This window comes from Parus major, chromosome Z, assembly GCF_001522545.3.
Source record: "Parus major isolate Abel chromosome Z, Parus_major1.1, whole genome shotgun sequence".
NCBI lineage: Eukaryota > Metazoa > Chordata > Aves > Passeriformes > Paridae > Parus > Parus major.
The window spans coordinates 8,725,399-8,744,069 of record NC_031799.1 but is presented as its reverse complement, the minus strand read 5'-3'; the positions used below and the strand labels follow the sequence as shown (position 1 = coordinate 8,744,069).

Here is an 18,671-nt window from a genome sequence, read left to right as displayed (position 1 = left end):
AAAAAAAAAAAAAAGCCACAGTGACAGCAGACAGCAACCTTTTCTCTGTCTGAGCCCTTTGTCTCTGGCTTTTCATGGAAGCGCTGTCTGTCAAAACAGCTTTTGAGCTGCACAGCAGCATCACCGCCAGGGATGCACGGAGAGCATGGTCTCTGGCGGGACCACAACAATCCCTGCGGGCTGGGCTGTCATGGCAGGCACAATGGAGAGCTGTGCGGAGGCACTGCCAGGGCGAAGCACGATTCGCCTCTGCACAGCCAGCTCCGGACATGACAATCGCTATTTCACAGCTACAATGGGCAAACAGCGCGCAGCAGCCACAGCCTCCTCGCTCGCTCACACCCATGACAGCCACAGCCAGCTCCAAAGCAATGCAGCCTCGGAAGAGACAAAGCGACCCTTAGGCTTCACCGGCTAGCTGGCATCCTCCACAAAAACAAACCGGCCACTGAGCGGCCTGAAAACCAACAGCACAAGTGACACCGACCCCGATAATCTGTACATCTCACCTTTCTACGGATCCTTGGCTCCCCGTCTCCTGTCACTCTGCTCCGGCACTCCTGAGCGCTCAGATTCCAGAAGGCTCCCTGCTCTCTCCCACAGGATGCTGTGGGAAACACAGAGTCAATTTTTTTTTTTCTGGGTTGTGTTTTGTTTTTTTTTTCCCTTCACAGCTGCATCCCTGGCAATGCAGAGGGTCTGCGCAATCACATCTCCGATGCTCCTGCTGCTGCTGCTGCTGCTGCTGCTGTGACGTTGCTGCGTGTGAAGGAACAAGCATGCCCACAGCACCGCCGCTTCAGCTCGCAGTCAGTCCCTGTGGAACCTCAGACCAGGCAGGGGATGGGAGGGAGCAGAAAAGGAGGGGATGATGGAGGATTGACTGTTACAGGAACTGGGAAATTGGGAAGGCAGCATAAGGAGAAATAAAAAGATCGAAGCCTGTGCTATAAAATAGAGCTGCAGCATCCTATTCTGTGATGAGACTGGATTTCGGATGTTGTGTTTGCAGGCTGCCTGATCTCTTCAGCCCGTCTTTGCAAAGGAAAGCAAAAGGGACTGGAGTGCTCCTACTGTTGGTAATGGCAGCTAGAAGCCTTGGAGATAAAATGGCAGTCTGCAAAGCAATGCAGAGGAGGAGGAGGAGGAGGATGGGAACACTGCAAGAAGCTTCCTGAAGCTTCTTTAAATTTCTGTAGTGCCTTGCCCTGGGCAACTTCATCAACAATGTCTAAACAGCATCCCTGAAATGCAGCCACCTCCAGAGCAAGATGCAATCACCACCACTTCCCACAGTGCTGGACTCACCTGGCAGGAGCAGGACGTCTGCAGTCCCTGCTCTCACAGGGGACCTCAAATCAAGATCCCACCACCTCTTAGCTGCAGTTTGTGACTAAAGTGCTGTCCATGACCTGGGCTAGATCCCAGCACCTTGACAAATCAACCCACAGCAGATCAACAGATCTACCTGAAACAGGTGGTCACCACCTGCAAAGCTCAGGCTCTCTTGGTATCTGGAAAGATTTTTTCATATCTCTTTTCACCAGAAGCAGCTGGTAAGAAGGGCTGACAGAACTTGCTCCATAAGCAGAGTAGTGCAGGGCACAGTAGGGACAAATGTGGCTACTTCTGCTTTTCTACCCACTGGGACATAACCACACACTTTAGAAACCCAGCTGTGCTCTGGCCTGTGCTGTGCCAGGACAGATGTTCCTAGCACTGGAACAGCTTCCATCCTGGAGGGACTGCTCACTTTACTGCCCTTTTTCATCCAGCCCTTTGCCTAAAGCCCTGTGTGGAGCCAAGCACAGCTCAGAAATTGAAGTATCCACACTGGAAAAAGCAAAACCTGTGAGTCCCAGCCTCCTAAACTGAGGCTCTGTGGGAAATGAGCAGATCAGAGCAAAGGAAAGAAGGAATAAAATGGTCACACGGACACAAATTTTAAGAGATTAGGAACTGCCACATGTCTGAGTACTTTTTACTTTATCCCATGATTTACCCAAAGCAGCAAACAAGTAACACAGCAACAATCCAGACAATGTAACACCTTACAGAAGTTTCTGCCTCTGGAGAGGTCAACATAAAAACCTATGACAGAGAAATGTTAGACTTAACTAGCGGAACTGGTTTCCAATTATCTCAGATCCAAAAACACTACAAATTTTTAAAGTATCTCTTCAAGCAACATTGAAATCAGATTTCTGACAAAAAACCATGGGGCGGGGGGTGGTTCCTACCAAGGGCTTCAGAGGCAGGAGTCCAGGACTCCCTCCAGTGCAAAGAGACCATTCTACTGGGAAAAGAGAAAGGGCCTTGGGCTGTAGGCTGTGCTGACTGTGTCCACTGCACTGGAGACAGCATCACAGATGCAGCTCTGCTACTCACCTCTAAACCACAGTGAGTGATCCCTCCACCAGTCCCAGCGGTCACGCTCCACAGGTCAGGTCCTTCCCAAGGATACATTGAGTATCAGTCCTGTCAGCAGCACTTTATGCTCCCCAGTGCACTGCCTGCCTTTCCTGGGATGCTCAGGACCCACTCCACCAGCTGGTCCTCTTCAAGAGGCAGGGACAATCCCCCAGGAGGATGCAGGAGTGAGGGACCTACCTCCATGCCTGGCCATTACAGCAAGCAGAAAGCCAGGCCTGGCAGGCTCTGCTCCAACCAAGCTGCTGTAAATGAGACTATTTACTGTGCTCCCATTAATGTGCAGCCCCAGGACCCCCGTATGGCCAGTCCCATTGTGCTGTCAGTGTTAATTAAGGCAGGCTCAAGCAGACATCTCCGGCCCCTTCAGCTGGGACAGTCAGGGAGCAACAGCGAGGAAAGAGACAGAGAGTTTCAGCTGTGGAGCTCTGTGCAGAACAAGGAGCATTTGTTACCCAGGAGACTCGTTCCCACAGCAGAGAGGAGAATGGAAACTATTTCAGTGCCCTCCCCAGTCCTCCACAAGCATTGCCAATGCTGACGCCAGGAGGTATAAATGCTGGCAGGCTGAGTGCTTGCCTTCATCCCTGCCCCTGCCACAGGACACTGGCATTAACCAATTCACTGACAGCAATGCCTGTCTGGTGCAGCAGACACACACACCAGAGCAGATGGCTTCAGGGGGCTATTTTCTTTAAAATCAGACAGAGCAATGAAGCAGACAAGGGGTTCCCGAAGAAACACGCCTATTTACACGTCTGTTCCGAACATAAATGTCTGTACCCTCCTCCCAGAAATACATTCTGCATGTTCCTCAGATCTCAAACTCACATGGCCTCGACCCTCTGCAGCACACACCCCTTTGCAGCATCTCCCTCCCTGATCTGCCTCCCTCAGCAACAGCACTAGGAAGTGATGGCCTGTCCCAAAGCTTTGCAGGCAGCAGGAGATCTCAGGCGCTAATAAGGAAGAACAAAGCTCTTTCTTGCAGACTGTCTTCTAGGAGATGACTTCTATTTGATCACTGGGATGAGTCAGTGCAAGAAAGGGAGCATGTCTGTCTCCACAGTCTGATGCAAGGAGGGAGCAGGGATTCTGCAGGCTGGTGACTGTATTCCTTGGAGAAGGAAGGTGAGAGAGGTGGAGGTGTCAAGACATGCCTGCCCCTGCAGTAAGAGGGGTTCCCATCTTGGTTCACCTGGGCAGGTAGGGATAGGTGCTTCCCAGAGGCTCCAGCACTCTGCGGTGTAGGTAGCTCAGCAGGAGAAATTTCCTTATCAAGCTATGTCAGTCTCACTATTCACAAGCATCCCAGGTGTTGGGGAGGATTTTTGCCATCTCACCTCCTTATCCCTTGTTCCAGGGCTGTCAGAACCAAATGCACAACACAATCTCCCACTTGTGAATTCCAGTAAGGAGTTACCTCCTCCTCCCAGTCCTGGGCTGCAGCAAAGCTTACCACTTTGGGAGAGCCACAGGTGCTGCACTCACACTGGACATGAGCTGTACATGTACCTGGAGTTCTTGCTGACAACAGCTAGGTCACAAATAGATCAACTGGGTGTTAGAAAGCCCAACACATTTTGGTCTTGGGCTTCTTCATATATCACGCGGGAATTGGCTGCTAAGGTCAGCACACACCCACGTACAAGAAGAACCCATTCCACTTTTGCCGCAATTGTGCAGTAAAATCACCCTGACCCAGCCTCCCACCTATTTGCTGCAAAGCTGCTCCAGTGATGCATGAACTGGAAACAGCTCAGCCCCAGATTCCAGTCAGCTGTCTGGGCTGTAGCTCCCACATCAAGCGCTATGCTAGGACAGGTCTTTAATCATCCCTCACCATCAGGTGTGCAGCACGACCTGACCACCCTCAAAACTGCCAGGCAGCCCCAGCTGCTGCCTCCAGCTCACAGCTGTACCCCAGCAAAGGGAGCTGTCTGCCACCTCCTCCTAAAGGGTGGGCCCTCATTACCTTCAGTGTGCCCATGCCTCTCAAGCAAACAGAAGGTGGTACAAGCAACAGCAAGATCTCCCTCACAGCAGAAAATCTATGCCTGGCTATCTCCAGGTGCAACAGCAGGAACATGCCTAGGATACACATTCTGGCCACATTTGTAGCACGGCCACAGGGACATCTTCACTCTTTTCATGTGCTGGACCACTTAGGAGCAAGGTGAAAGCAGCTCGGTTTCTTCTTACCCTGCCTACCCATTGTTTGTGGCAGAAATCTAAATCCCACAGCAACCCCACCCAGCACCAACACCATCCAGGCTGTTTGGGAAATGCCAGAGAGAGAGATGTTGGTCAGAGTTGAACTCAGAGCATTGGTCTGCTCAACTAGAGCAAGGGGGAATTGGAAAACAGGAGCCAACAGTAAAGCAGATGATAAAACTTCATAAAAAGGAAAACTAAAATAATTCCCCATTCCTTCAAGTCCTGTGCTTCAAGGTCAAACAACATCTCTCTGACACACAGAGATCAATACAGGCTGATCATTACCGACATGTGCTCGACATCTCTTCTGCTCTGTGGGAACAGATACAGGAGCTTTTGAACGAGGGGTCAAAAATCCAAGCAGACTGATAAAAACATATGTTAGCACAGTGGAAATGCCTGCCCCTAGCTCACACATTTCCCGGGGGGATCACTAACCGATCCACACTGAGCCTGCTTTCCAAGGGGAACTGAGGACAGAGGCATGGGAGTCTGTGAGGTTTTGCCGTCAAAGACACATTTTCTACATCCAAATTCACCAGCCCACCATGATGACCCTGTGTCCCAGTGAGCCCTGCCCACTGCCCACAGCAGCAGTACTGATTTCTTCAGGACTAGCAGCCCAAAGCAGGAGCCACACCTCCAAATGAGGAAATTACTTCAAAGGAGAATGTTATTGCTGGTTTTTTAAAAAAACTTGGACATTTCTTGTTGCTTACTGTCTTCTAACAGAATTAATTCCCCAAGTTCAGTCCTCTGATGTTTGAGAACATTCTTTGAATTTCCAGCTTATCTTTATCCATGCATAGCTCACCCCTATTCACTCATGTTCCAAAAATGAGCTTTAACGTCAGCATTTATCCAGCCTGTGTTTAAAGTTATACCATTTGAGTTCTCTAATCACTTCACATTAGGTAGGCTTTTCATTTCTTTGATCATACCCATATTCCTTCTCTGGACCTGACCCAGTTTGCACACAGCCTTCAGAGAGAGACAGGAAATGCTCAGTCTTCCAAGCAAGGTCTCCCATGCCTTAATATGCTAAGATTTCCCCATCTCTGCTAGAGATGCTTTGTCCAGTGTGTCACACTGGATGACACTGGGTCATGTTAGCACATGATAGCCATACTTAGATGCTCACAGTTATCCTATATGCCACTCTGAGCCCCTGAGTTTTCCCCCCACTGTCACTCTTCCCCAGTGAGCTGAATTTTTTGCTCATTTTTTTAGGCACACAACCATGCAATTCTGAACTATCCAGTTCCCATTTGTAATGTTCCTTAAGGAATAATCCCAGCTCTTCCTACTGAATAACACTGAACAGCCTCTGGCAATGCTTCCTTAGCTTTGTGTCTTTAGGAAATATCACTATTGAAGTCTTACTTTCTGGTGCACAGAGCATTACTTCGTGTATTGAACAGCTTCCATTTTGAGGCTGATCTCCACTAACAATTTCCCTTCAGAGCAGCAGTTCCTCTTTCAGCATTCCTATTATCTTCCCCTAGTCTGTTTGCTGCCTCTTAGCTCTCAAAGGGTACTATGAATGGAAGAATTACACATGGATTAATGGGAGACAGGACGAGCATTTGAGAGACTCATCTCAGGTTATTAACAAAAATAAAAATATTAGCAAATGTCCTGGGAGAAACAGACTGAATAGGATACTTGTGTGTCCCGCTCCCCCTCTTTGCTAACCATCTGCAACCACTTCTAGAAAAAAACATACTGTGCAAGGTGGTTCCTCCATCCCAATCACCATCTGAATTCCAAACTTCCAGTACTGAGGTCAAATCCTTCCTAGTGCTGGCAACTGATGCTTCACTGCCCAGGAACAGAGGCCCTCACAAGCTCCATAAAAAGTCACAACTCCCAGATAGGGCTAGTGCTGGCACAGCTCCGCACAGGGCTGGGCTCAGTTCCACATACCTCCACACTACTGAGGCATCTGTGAGAAAACCAAACCCTGCCCTCAACCAGCTGTCTGTCTCCAGTCCCTTCCAGGCCAGAATTCCAGGATATTTGTACCCCAAAGGAGGCTGGGGTAACAGGGAGATGTGAATCTGTCGCTCTATTGGGAACAGCGAGAAGAACGACACAGACTCTCTTGTGTGTTGAACAGGAGAGTTCCTCCAAGGTTTATTACCTCAGATCTTCTTTTACAGACTGATAGGTGAAAGTACAGGAAAGTAAAACTTTTATTGGCTAATGAACTAACACATCACCATCATTGGTCAGTGGGGTACACCACCCCTTGACCTTCTCTTGCAAGAAAACAAGGAACAGACAAACAGCACCTGCAAGGCTGTTTTCTATCTCTGAGGATAGTTTCAATTCCTCCCCATGATTTCCCAGGCCACTTTCTCAGGCAAGACTGAGAAAGCTATGCAGCCTGCTATTCCACAGGCACTGTGCTCTCTGCCTTTGCTCATAGTTAGCATCCATACGAATCACTTGGAATTCTATGTGAAAGGAAGAAATGACCCTACAACCCAACTCTTAGCGCCCATCTTCTAATACTTAGTACTGCCCAAGAAAGAGCACAAAAAAAACCCAGATAAATGTTTCTAGGCAGAGAGAAATCAGAACACAAACAGCAGAGCAGCTCCTGACTCATGTCTGAAGGCTCAGCTTTGATCATCAGATCTGCAGGGTCATAAAGCTGCACAGAAAATCTTGAATTAAGGCAAAGCCTGGACATAACTGATCTAGACTGAGGTTTCAGGGTGTTTTAAGTAGGAGCTCAGCTCTGAGAGCAAAGTTGTTTCTTCAAGCACTCACTCAGGTATTGACGCTACACTGACTGGGAATATAAACTCTCACCAGTCAAATACTTGGCAAAAGAAGCCAAAAGGGAATTTTAAAAAAAAAAAAAAAAAAAGTCAGGGACATTTGGTGATATTATCATGACCTGGTGGCAAAAGAAGCCCAAAAGGGAATTAAAAAAAAAAAAAAAAAAAAGCAAGCCTTTTAATCTGGCAAACAATCACTGAGTAGCCATGGTAAAGTGGATATTAAGGTGTTACTAGCTTCAGTCCTATTAAAATTAGTTTTCAAAACAGGATCAATGCTGCCCCTAAAGCAAAAGCACCATTTACCTAAATAACTAGTTTCACAATAACTTAATAGCTCCCTGCTGCCATGAGGAAAGCCTTAAGATGCCACATAACATAATACACTGGGGATGGTGAACTTGGCACCCACAGCACTGCTGTATTCTGACCTCAAATAAAAATTATGTACTCCCAACTAAGCAGATGAAAAGCTGCAGGGCTGAGCTGAATCTGCAGCCCTGAAATAATGGTTCACTGTGTACACAGCACGCACTGCTCGAGGACAGTGACTGCTTATGGTTCCCATGATGTGCAGCAAAGTGACATTCTCTTCCCACTCCAGGGGCATGGCTGGGTTGACTCAAAGTGAGGATGACTGCACTGCACACGAAGCTCAGCTCACAGGAACTGCAATGGAAGGGATGAAGCAGGGAAAGGGCAAGCAGAGGAGAAGAAAAAACATCGCTGTTGGAAGCACAAGAGGCCACGTCCAAGAATGGAAGAAAATCCTCCTGCCCTCTTGCTCAAAGACTGAGTCATAAACATTTCAGTTTTCCAAGGCAACTGTAAGTATGAAAACTGTTCTGGATTTCCCTGCCCAGGGCAAGGAGGTTGGAACTAAATGATCTTTATAAGGCCCCTTCCAACCCAAACCATTCTACAATCCCATGATTCACACAGAAAACCCACATTAACATCACTCTGCATGTGCCAAAGTCCTCCCCTGCCATCCCTGTTCTAAGCAACAGCAAAAGTCAAACAGAGATATCTGTGAACTTGCCACAAAGAACAGAAAGTTCCCAACAGACCTGCCAGCTCTCAAACATTCCCACTCCACTTTGCAACGAAGTGCAGGCAGTACATAATCACTGGCTGATTTATTAGAAACATGTGATATCAGTTATGGTTGCTCATGCTGATTTTCCCTCTAAGTTTCTCCAGTCACCACCCAAACTGGACACAGAGTGCTGCTCTGCATTGTTACCTGCTCCAGCTGGCTATGTTTTAGTGGCAAATAGAGCAGTATCTTGGCAGTTGCAAAGCACTCTGTGATTAAAAGACACTTGAAGATTCACTCCATCCCCACCTATCAGCAGCAACAGAACAGCACAGTATTGGCAGGCACAGGGCTCCAGAGCTACACAAGGGACTTCCTGGGCTCCTGAGCACCCACATCCCAGCAGAAAAGCTGCAGAGGGGAGAGGGAACAGGACCACTGGAAACTTCTCACAACCGTGTCCACCACTTGTACATTACCCTGCTGGCTCTCAGATGGAGCAGGTGTCTCTTACTCTTCACCTGTGCTGTCTACAGTACTGTTAGGTGAAGGGATAAGGCCTATACACGAACAGAAAATTGACATAAGTTATAGCCATTACCATAACACCCCACACAGCACGAACTGCACATCCCCACCCTTAATCACTGTGCATGACCTGCTCATTCAGAAGGGATCTGTGGTAACTGCAGATCACAGGCAAAGCTTGAGCAATAGTGGCACTTTGCTTTGAAGCAGGAAAACAACATGTAGGGCTATGAATAGGCATGTCTTGCATGTGCAAGACTTGGAGTCATCCTTCCCCTCTGCCCACACTGGCACATGGACATATCCTAAATGGACAAAATGCTGAGAGTTTGAAGACAACACGGAAAAAAAGGACAGAAAGGAGTAAACTGCAAAGCAAGTGGGTCAGTTCTCAGGGGAAAACCAGGGGGTACATTAAAGCAGTTCCAAAATGTATAAAAGGCTGCTGCCAAGAGCAAGTGGACAAGCTGCTCTTCACATCCTCAACAAGAGGATCCCTGAGGGCCACACAGGAGAGTTGAGTTTAGACATCAGGTATAACAGATAAAACTAACCATTTGCTATTCCACAAAAAAAGCAGAGCAGTCAGGAGGTAAATTTGTTTTCTTAAAATTTTCCATGGTGTTGTATATATCAGAAGCTCTTTGCTTTACTTATTTAGAGGCATGCACTCCTGTTAATCTTCACAGGCCCTTACAGTTAAAAATTGGAAACAATATATTTTTCCAACTTTACTGCAAAACAAATGTTACAATCTTGGTCAACTCATAGCATCAGGAAATGTCAAAAGAAGGAAGGGATTGGATTGCTAAAATGAAGGATGCAGCAGGTAATGTCATGATCAGTGGGAGCTTCCAGAGATTAAATAAAGAAACCCACAGAATGGCATAGCCCAAGTCCACTGTGCCTGCTCAGGGAGACATGATCATTACATGGCTTTTGGAGGTCTTATTGTTGTGTGACTTCTGTTTGACTCAGAGAAACAGGAAGCCTCTAATGCAGGATTAAAAGCTGAGAGCAATTTATTCTGTGAGGAAGAATACCTGGAGAAATACAAACACACTCCTGGAAAGACACAGCAAATGCACAGGTACAGCTGAGAGTAGAAAAGCATCCTGTGCCAGCTGATCTGGCTGCTAATCCACCTGGCTGTTAAAAACATACTCCAGATGTATCTTTTCCCTAAGCAGAACATGCTTTCTGTGAGCTTTCAGCCAGTGAATTAACCCCCTTTCACAGTGAAGAAACCTTTTCCTCAAGAATTCAGTCTTGTTGGAGACAATCCTTGGTCAAAGCTGAGAACCCTTCTAAATTTCTCTCTGGTTATTATTACCATCTTCCCATCTACCAGGGCAAGCTGTCATGGATCATCAGTCAGCTGTATTCAAGGTCTTCATGTCAGGTCAGCCCATGATTAAGCAACCTTGTGGCTGTATGTGCTTATCGGTGTACATTTAATTAACACAAAGAGTCTTAACTCGCAGCTCCCAGCTGCTGTGCAAGTTGTGCAAGGTCTGCCTCCTCCAAAAGTCATGTTCAAACAACAGGCAGCCATCCCAAATGCATGGCATGCGTATCCCATGTGCACAGGCACACAGAGCCAGAAATGGGAAATTTGTTGGCTGTGGCAACAATTTTGCTCAGATTGGAGAAAAGACACCCCAGTGAAGAGATGCTATAGGGATAAAGGGGATCTGTGTGTGGGAGGAAATCCTGTCCTGTTCTTTAGAATAGAAAATAAAAGCTGGCAGAGGCAAAGCCCAGGCAGCAGTGGTGAGGCAGGCCACAAAGGCAAAGCAGGTCACAGGAGATGGCTGACAAATGTGCCAAGCTTGGATTGTGTTGGGCAGACTGAAATAGGGCTCAGCCTCCTGTGAGGAAGAGGAAAGAGCTGGGGCAGACCTCTCTACACGATCCCCATGGAGACATTTTGGCACTTCAGGAACTCCTGGAATCCCTGGTGTGTGGCTCTGGCACCACAGAGACTACCAGAGAATAGTCTAGAAGGCTGTTCTAGATAGAAGAACTATTAGAAAACTATCAAGAAACATCCAACAAAGAGGTGCTTGAGGACAACAAACAAGATGTCCCTACACACTCCAGACACATTCCATTCAGAGGAACAAGAGCATGCCAGGGTGGAAAAAGCCCTAAAAGAGCCCTCAGGAGCTCTGTAATGTATGATGATACACCAAGCCTTGGCTGAGGCCTAATAATAAGCAGCCACCGTGGTGACTCAGAGAGCTCTTTGGTGGCTGGACATGAGAGAGCAGCAGGAAGGAACAGAATAACTGAGGAGCAGGAAGCCCCTGATGAAGGACTGATTGCCCAGAGCACAACAGAAACATGCTTTTCATCCCCATGACGTACTTCCATGTCCGGACAATTCTGAAGTCTGTGCTTTCAATGCACGCTTAAGAAAGCACTCCATCCTGTGCACACACCCAGCCTGTGGCTCTCGACACACAGCCTGGAAAAAAGAAGACCAGCCAAAAGGCAAGAGGGCAAGAAGGGTGGAGCACTGGAGATACAATAGTCCAAGCCAGAAGCCAAGCATCTGCTCTGCTCCCTCACTTGCTCTCAATGCAAAAGACAGGGAAAACGCTTGGTCATGATGTTCAAACAGGACCTGCTCCCCATCCCTGGGAACATCTGCCAGAATTAGTAATCCCATATCAGAGAAGGTGAAGAATAAAAGCACTTGCAACCTCTTTAGCAATTTTCACATACTTGCTGCTTTCACAGCAACCTTCTCTTTCAGCTTAAAATAAATACAGCCTTCTGAAATTTCTGAAAGACTACAGAACCACAGAATGATTCAGGCTGGAAAAGATCTCCGAGATCATCAAGGCCAGCTGTAACTGTCCAGCCCTTTCTCTACAAAGCCAGAAACTGGAACTGATGTATCTGGGGATGCAAACATGGGGGGCAAGGAGCTATAAAGGGGGATTAGTGCTGTCATCCTGAATTCCAGCATCTGAAAGAGATGCATCTCTGCCTGTGATACCACTGCTGTCAACTCACAGCAAACAGGCGAGCCTGACTTTTGCTCCTGTGTTTGCATCCAGAGGACATCTCACCTCTTTCTCTTCTCCTGTGTTTGAGGATTTGCATATTAAGCCGTGCAATTAAGCAATGGGTGCTCTACTCCCACAGGGGCTTCTGCATCTCATATGAAACCAGGCCAGAGTGGAGCCACATCATCCACCTGCAAGATTCATTAGCTCTCTCTTCAGACAGGGCATCTTTGAGCATGAACCCCTCAAAAAGCCTTTATGTGAGCTCTGGGCTTCACACACTGAGCACAAGGCCTAAGTGAGGTTTGCTGCCTTCCAGTGAGGTCTCTTGCTTTCCAGCACACAGCATGATGCTGCTGCAGCATGACAGTAGCTGAATTGCATAACCAGCATAGAACCCGACCAACAACAAGCAAAACCCAGCCTGAGGGGAGCGAACCACAGCTCCAGCGTCACAGTGGGATGCTGCATCCTGCACTGGCTGCACAGCTCAAGGGGTGTGGCTCCCCAGATATCTCTGCTGTGTGGTCCAGCTCTCAGTTACACACACCAACTGCACCATGAAAAGGGCAGAATTTTGGGATAACGTTTGTGTTTACATGGATGCCAAGAATGTCCAGAGCTACAGCCATAATTCAACACATTGATTTAATATCCTTTCCAGAGTTAAAGTAATCTCCAGCTACCAGTCTTCAGGATAAGCCTAACTCAGTACCAGAATGCCTCCATATTCCATTCTACAGCCCTAGACTTTCTAATGAGGCAGTAAGGTCTGGCCACCAGCGGGGACCTGACAGCAGGCTAAATTAAAGATAGATTAAATTTCCTGTACCTTTCATTAGACCCAGCAATAATACTCAAAATGCACAGGGAAAGCCCAGTAGCAAATAACTTAATTAGAAGTGAAAGTCTCACACCTTCTTGGTGACCAGCACATCTGCTGAAGCTGAGGGTCACAGTCCTCTGTAGTCATGAGGACAGCAAAAGGAGGAAAATATGGGAAGCTGTTCTGGACTCCCTCCTGCTGCCCCCCACCAAGGGTCCAACACTGCTCTCTATGGAAGATTCCCAATACTTTGGCTGAAATGACGCCAGCCCTTGGGCAGGGCTTGGTGTTATTTTTAACACTTGCTCACATAACTCTTTGGATGAATCCTGGGAAGAGCTTGTCACCAAAATAGTATACTGTGGGCACTATTTATACACCCACTGGCAGCACCGCAGGATATGCTGAGGAAAGCTTGAGCACCCCTTTATCCTCTTCACAGGGATATAGCAGGGCCCTAGAACGTGGTTTGCTCTTTGGGGTAGGCCTCAGAAGCGAGCCATCACCTGCAGGAGGCCTGGTATCCCTGTCTGTCCTGCTGAGGAGACAGACTCTGATCCATATAGGAGGGAAGCCCAGGTACATTAGGCTCAGGGAAGATGGATGGCTGAGCGCACATCCCAGCTGCTGTGGACTAAAAAGGGAACAGTCGTGCCTAAACACAGAAAATGCTGACGCCTTCCTATTTTATCTCTCCTTGGCTGCTGCAGGGAAATCCAGCAGGGATTGGGTTTCTTGGTCATCACCTATTTTCCCGATGTGGCAGCAGCAAAGGTGTGCAGTGGTGGGGGCAGGTGAAGCACTAATGTCAGCAAGGTTCACTGCTGGAAAGGAGGCACCAGACTAACAAGACTGACTGTCCTTTATCCCTAGGGACAGCAGCAGCCTCAGGCCTTTCCATATCAAAACAGTGTGCTTTAAAGCACTAAAAGAAAAAAAAAATAGAAATCAAAAGCAAATCACCCTTTTGAGACTATGCAAGGAAAAGAAGCTCTTTCCTTGTCTGATTTTCTGGGTTAAAAATAACTTCTTTAAAACCATTTCCAAGCCTATTGAACTTCCTTGATTTTCATCTTCAGTGAGTTTCACCTCCCTCCCTCTTTCTCCCAAGACACATCAGGCTGCTCTCGACTCTCACACCTCCTGGAGAAGCAGGTGACATGACCTGAAGAACATGCACAGGATGCTGCATGAGAACAGTCAAGACAGAGAAGAGAAGACTCCGTCTTGAAGCAGAAAAGGACACAAAGTTTGATTTTTCCAGTATGTGTGTACAACTGAAATGCATACACACATCTTCTTTCCCTGCAAGAGAGGCTACAGCCTGAGCAGCATACTGGCTGCCTGTCAGAGCTACAGAACAATGCAAAATAAACCCACTAATTGACACACGCTGTAAAAGCAGGGGCAGGACTGGTCACATTACTTTTAGCAGAACAAACAGGAGGGATCAGCTCCTACCTTGCCAGATACAACCACCCCAGGACGTGGGCTTAGCTCACCGCAGCTGGAAGCCGAGTGCAGCAGCGCTGGAATGAGAGCCACAGGACGAACACAGCATGCAGAGCCAGCGATAATCCAAAGCAAAACCAGCTTGTCCCCGTGCCGGCTCAGGGATCAGAGCCGGGATGCGGGGAGTCTCCGCCGGCTGCTCCCCTGTTGATGCAGGATGGCGGGCAACAGGCAAGATGACACGGCACTTCTTCCAGACCGGAGCTGGCTGAGGAATTCCTCCTGCTGCCAGCCACCTGCCCCCCGTCAGGCACAGCGGTGCCAGGGTCTCACTCGGGGAGCGTGTGGGCAGGAGAGAGGAGCGAGGGCCAGATTGCTAATGAAAGCCCCAGTGTAAATACAGATGCGCACAGGAGAGGGCTATGGCAGAAATGCAGCTCGAGTTACAGAGAGCCATTTACAGCAGGCTCAGAAAGCGGGGACAGCGTGGCAGGGCTGTGCGGGATGGGACCGCTGCCTGCGGCTCGGACAGAGGCCGGGAGGGCGGCGGCTGCCAGGGGAAGCCATGGGGTGAAGTGACCACTAGCGAGGGGAGACCCCGCCAGTTCCACATTCTCCATCAGATCCTCAGCTCCACATGCAGTACGTGCTAGCAGTAATGCAAACCGACCCAACTTCCCATCCTGCACCCCAGCTGGGACATCCCCAGCCCCACACTTTCTCTAGTGCAGAGTGCCACAGCAGCCCACCACGCCAGGGAGAAAGGGGAGCATTCACCTGCTCAGACCCACTCCTACTGTCCTGGCCCTCTCCCCAGGCTCCAGGTCTCCACAGCTTTTAGACTTATCCCCTTTTCCCAGTTCAACGCCTTTGGTATCTCCTGCCAGGACTTTTTTCTTTCTCTGCCATCTCAGGGTAATTTACAAGCTGTACTGCAGCTGGATTTACAGCAAATACAGAACACGGGGGATAGGGACTAGGTTGGCATCACAGACTATTCTGAATTGGAAGGGACACACAAGGACCATCAGGTCCAACCCTTAAGTGAATGTCCCATTCAGGGATCAAATCCACAACCTTGGTATTATTAGTATCATGCTCTAACCAACTGAGCTCATCTCATGGTTAAGAAGCAAGGCATCAAAGGGTTTAGGGGTTTTTCCTCCACTGCATTCAACTAGAACCAACAGCAGAAGAGAGGTTTGCAGGTTTCAACCACTGCCCATTAAACAAGCCTTGGGACATCTCAGGGAGAGGCTGGGAAGGAGCTCTTTCAGGACATTTCACAGCACAGCAGGCAGGCAGGCATATAGCTCATACCAGTGACCTCTATGTGAAACTGGCAGTGGAAGTACAAGGAGTTCCTGTAGCTCTCAAGAAACCATGGTCTGTAAGGATGTGGGGGACCTCCAGCTCAGCAGGGTAAAACTTCAAGAAGACCAATTCCCTGCTCAATGCCTCAGTTTCCCCCCCTGAAAAACAAGGACAGTAACACTTACCAAGCTGCTGTGGATGTTGAAAACTTTGTCATGGAATGCTGGCAGCCTGTAAACAGGAATGGGCATTCTGTGGGACTCTCTTCCCACCCATACAGCAGAGATCCCTTGTGGCTTCCCTCGACAAACAAGCTACAGCTTGCAGCTTCCTTCACCCTCACCACAGCAGGTACCCTGCAAAGACAGGGATCCCCATTACCCCCAAAAGCAGGAGCATCAATCCCTCTACCAGCTGTGCCCAGGCCATTTGCCAGGCAGGAATGCTGTGCACCAGCCCAGCCTCAGCCGAACTGTCAAAGCAGCGGAAGGGCTGAGGCTGTGCTGCTCTGGAATTCCAGAAACGCACAAACACCCTGTCAGCCTGCACCAGGAATGACTCCTCCCTGCCCGGGACCAGGCTGAATCACTGGAAATACCAAAACAACGATGAGGTCACGTTCCCCGAGCAAAGAACTGGAGCCAGATATAGCTGCATGGAGAAGTGGCTAAAAAGGGACTCGGTGCAGGGGCTGGGGGCTCTGGCAGACAGGCACCATGGGCATTTGTCTCGTTTAAAAACAGCTTGAGGCTGCCAGGAGACTTTTTTCTTCTCTGTAGGGAGCAGAGAATTGGCTTTAAAACACTTTATCCACCCCACTGAAAGAGGCACAAGCATTCTAATGTTTATGAGTTCAAGGAACAAGGCAAAAGTAAAATTATGACTGGATTCTGAGTCCAGCGTTCCCAAAATCTCACTGTGATACGATGATCAGGCTTAACCAGTAAAGAATTCCCTCACAGCAAACTGAATGGCAGACAAAAAATAATATGCCCATTTACTGCTCTTTTGCTTTTGCTACAGCCTCAGCCAGCTCCCACAAAAAATACCCAACCCCCCCCCAAAAAAAAACAAATAAAAAGAAATTTTAAAAAACCTGCAAAAAACCCCAAAAAACAAAACCACAAAACAAAACACAAAACCACAAAACCAAAACCAAATGAACAGAAAATCACAACAAACCAAAATGCCAGAACCATTGATCTGGTAAATTTTCAATAGGATGAGCAGCAAGAAACTGTGGCTTCTGTTAATGCTTCTAAAATGAGTACTTCGTTATCAGCAAATAGACTTTTCAAACCTTTGTAGTTCCAAACTTTCACAGTTCTCTATGGAGGGAGACTGGAGACATTTTGCTATTTAGACTGTGAAGGAAATTGCAACACAAGACTTGGAAAGGATAAAGGAATTCACAATAGAATTTGCAATAGAATGTTCTTTCCCCTTTCCGTAGGACAAGACATTTGGATGGATAACAACACCACCCACAGTTACATGAATAAGAGGCTCTAAGGATCCAGACTTTGTTCCATCTCAATCATAAGCTAAGAGGGAGAAAAGACTGGACAGCTAATGCCAAGTATGTCACCTGCCTGGCAGGGCAGTGCCCACTGGGCTGGCACACCCTTGCAACAACCACAACAGTGCCTGGTACACTGAGCCAGCCCATGGGCCATGCCTGCATCAGTCCCCTTCTTCTGAAAGTCTAAGTATGGCCTGAGAGATCATAAGGAGGAATCCAAACAGTCCTTAGAGAAGGAAATCAACCTTTGCAGGTGTTGTTTGTCTCCTTGTTGTTTTCTTGCAAGAAACAGTCAAGGGGTGTTGTTCCTAACTGTCCATGATGGTGATGTGTTGGTTTGACGGCAAATGAGAGTTTTATCTTTTTGGACCTGCTCAGAATTGTCTATAGAAGAAGATCTGAAAGAATAAAACTTGCTCTCTTTTGCAACTAAGGCTAGAGAGTCTGTGTTGTCACTTTGCTGTTCCTAATACAGCGTGACAAAAGTCCATCCAGATTTGCCAATAAAAGTGGTAAGAAAATCTGTGGTGAGTCGTGCATGACTCCTGCAGGAGAGCTGTGAGAGCAGAAGTGCTTGAAACCAAATAGGTTCATTTTTACCCCACTGTTTCCACACACTCTGGTAACCAGAATCACCTCAGTGGGTTCACCATGAATTCTTCTGGTTTAGTGCCCTATCTCTGGTAACATGGCACTGGCACATAAAAATTACAGACTGATTTCACTGAGTGCAATCAGAGTGATCTCCCCTAAGGACACATTCTTCCAGCCTGCAACAATCAGGAACTCCTAGAGCTGGAGGTCACACACTGACCATCACGTTTCACAGACACATCTCTGCCATTTAGGTGTCTGGTTCCTTTTGGAATCTGTGTGTATTTTCAGTCTTCATGCCATCTCGTAGCAACATGTTCTACAAGTTCTACAAATCAACTGCGTTGAAAAAGCACTTCCTCGGCCTCCTGTCTAATAAATTATTTTACTGGATGTGCTTCCTCTGCACTGTGAGAAATAGCAAAGTTTATTAAGGTCAGTCTTTACTCAACTTCTCCCTGCTGAACACTATATTACAGACGTTTGCTCTTTCCCAGTATCATCTACTTTTGCTTCTTTAATCTCTCTTCCTTACAGAAGCTATCCCAGTCCCTTAATCATCCCAATTCCACTTTTCTATATAATTTCCAGGTCTATGTTACTCTTTCTGAGAGAGGGTGACCAGCTGGTATGTGATACGCAAGATGCAGGCACAGCTTGTATATATATTCAAGAATATATACCAGCAAATTTTGTTTCCAGTGGTTTTTGGCTACAGCTGAACATTTAGCTAATGTGCTCAGATAACAATCCTCAGTGACCCCAAACAGCTTTGTGGGCAGTGAGAAGCTGTCTACAGATCACCATTACATGTGGCATTTATCAGCATGATCTCCCATTTGCTGTTCTGTCATGCTAATTGTTCTGCAAGATGCTCCTGTAATTCCTCAAGAAGTTTTCAAACCAACCGCCCTGACTAAGAATCACTAGAAAATTATAGTCT

The 18,671-nt window shown here is 47.7% G+C and overlaps 1 protein-coding gene across 10 annotated transcripts in view; it reads right to left on the bottom strand.

Annotated features, from left to right (window-relative positions):
- Positions 1 to 18,671, bottom strand: part of RUSC2 (RUN and SH3 domain containing 2) — a 58,602-nt gene that overhangs the window by 35,618 nt on the left and 4,313 nt on the right. For 2 of the 10 annotated variants that reach the window (XM_015652922.3, XM_015652921.3), the window contains exons 1-2: positions 15,798 to 16,133; positions 510 to 607 (exon numbers count right to left, since the gene is read on the bottom strand). The gene's annotated coding sequence lies outside the window, so the exon portion shown is untranslated. Of the gene's footprint in view, positions 1 to 509; positions 608 to 2,388; positions 2,876 to 15,797; positions 16,136 to 18,671 lie in introns of those variants that run through there. The other 8 variants (XM_015652924.3, XM_015652925.3, XM_015652917.3 and 5 more) reach the window with 7 other exon arrangements.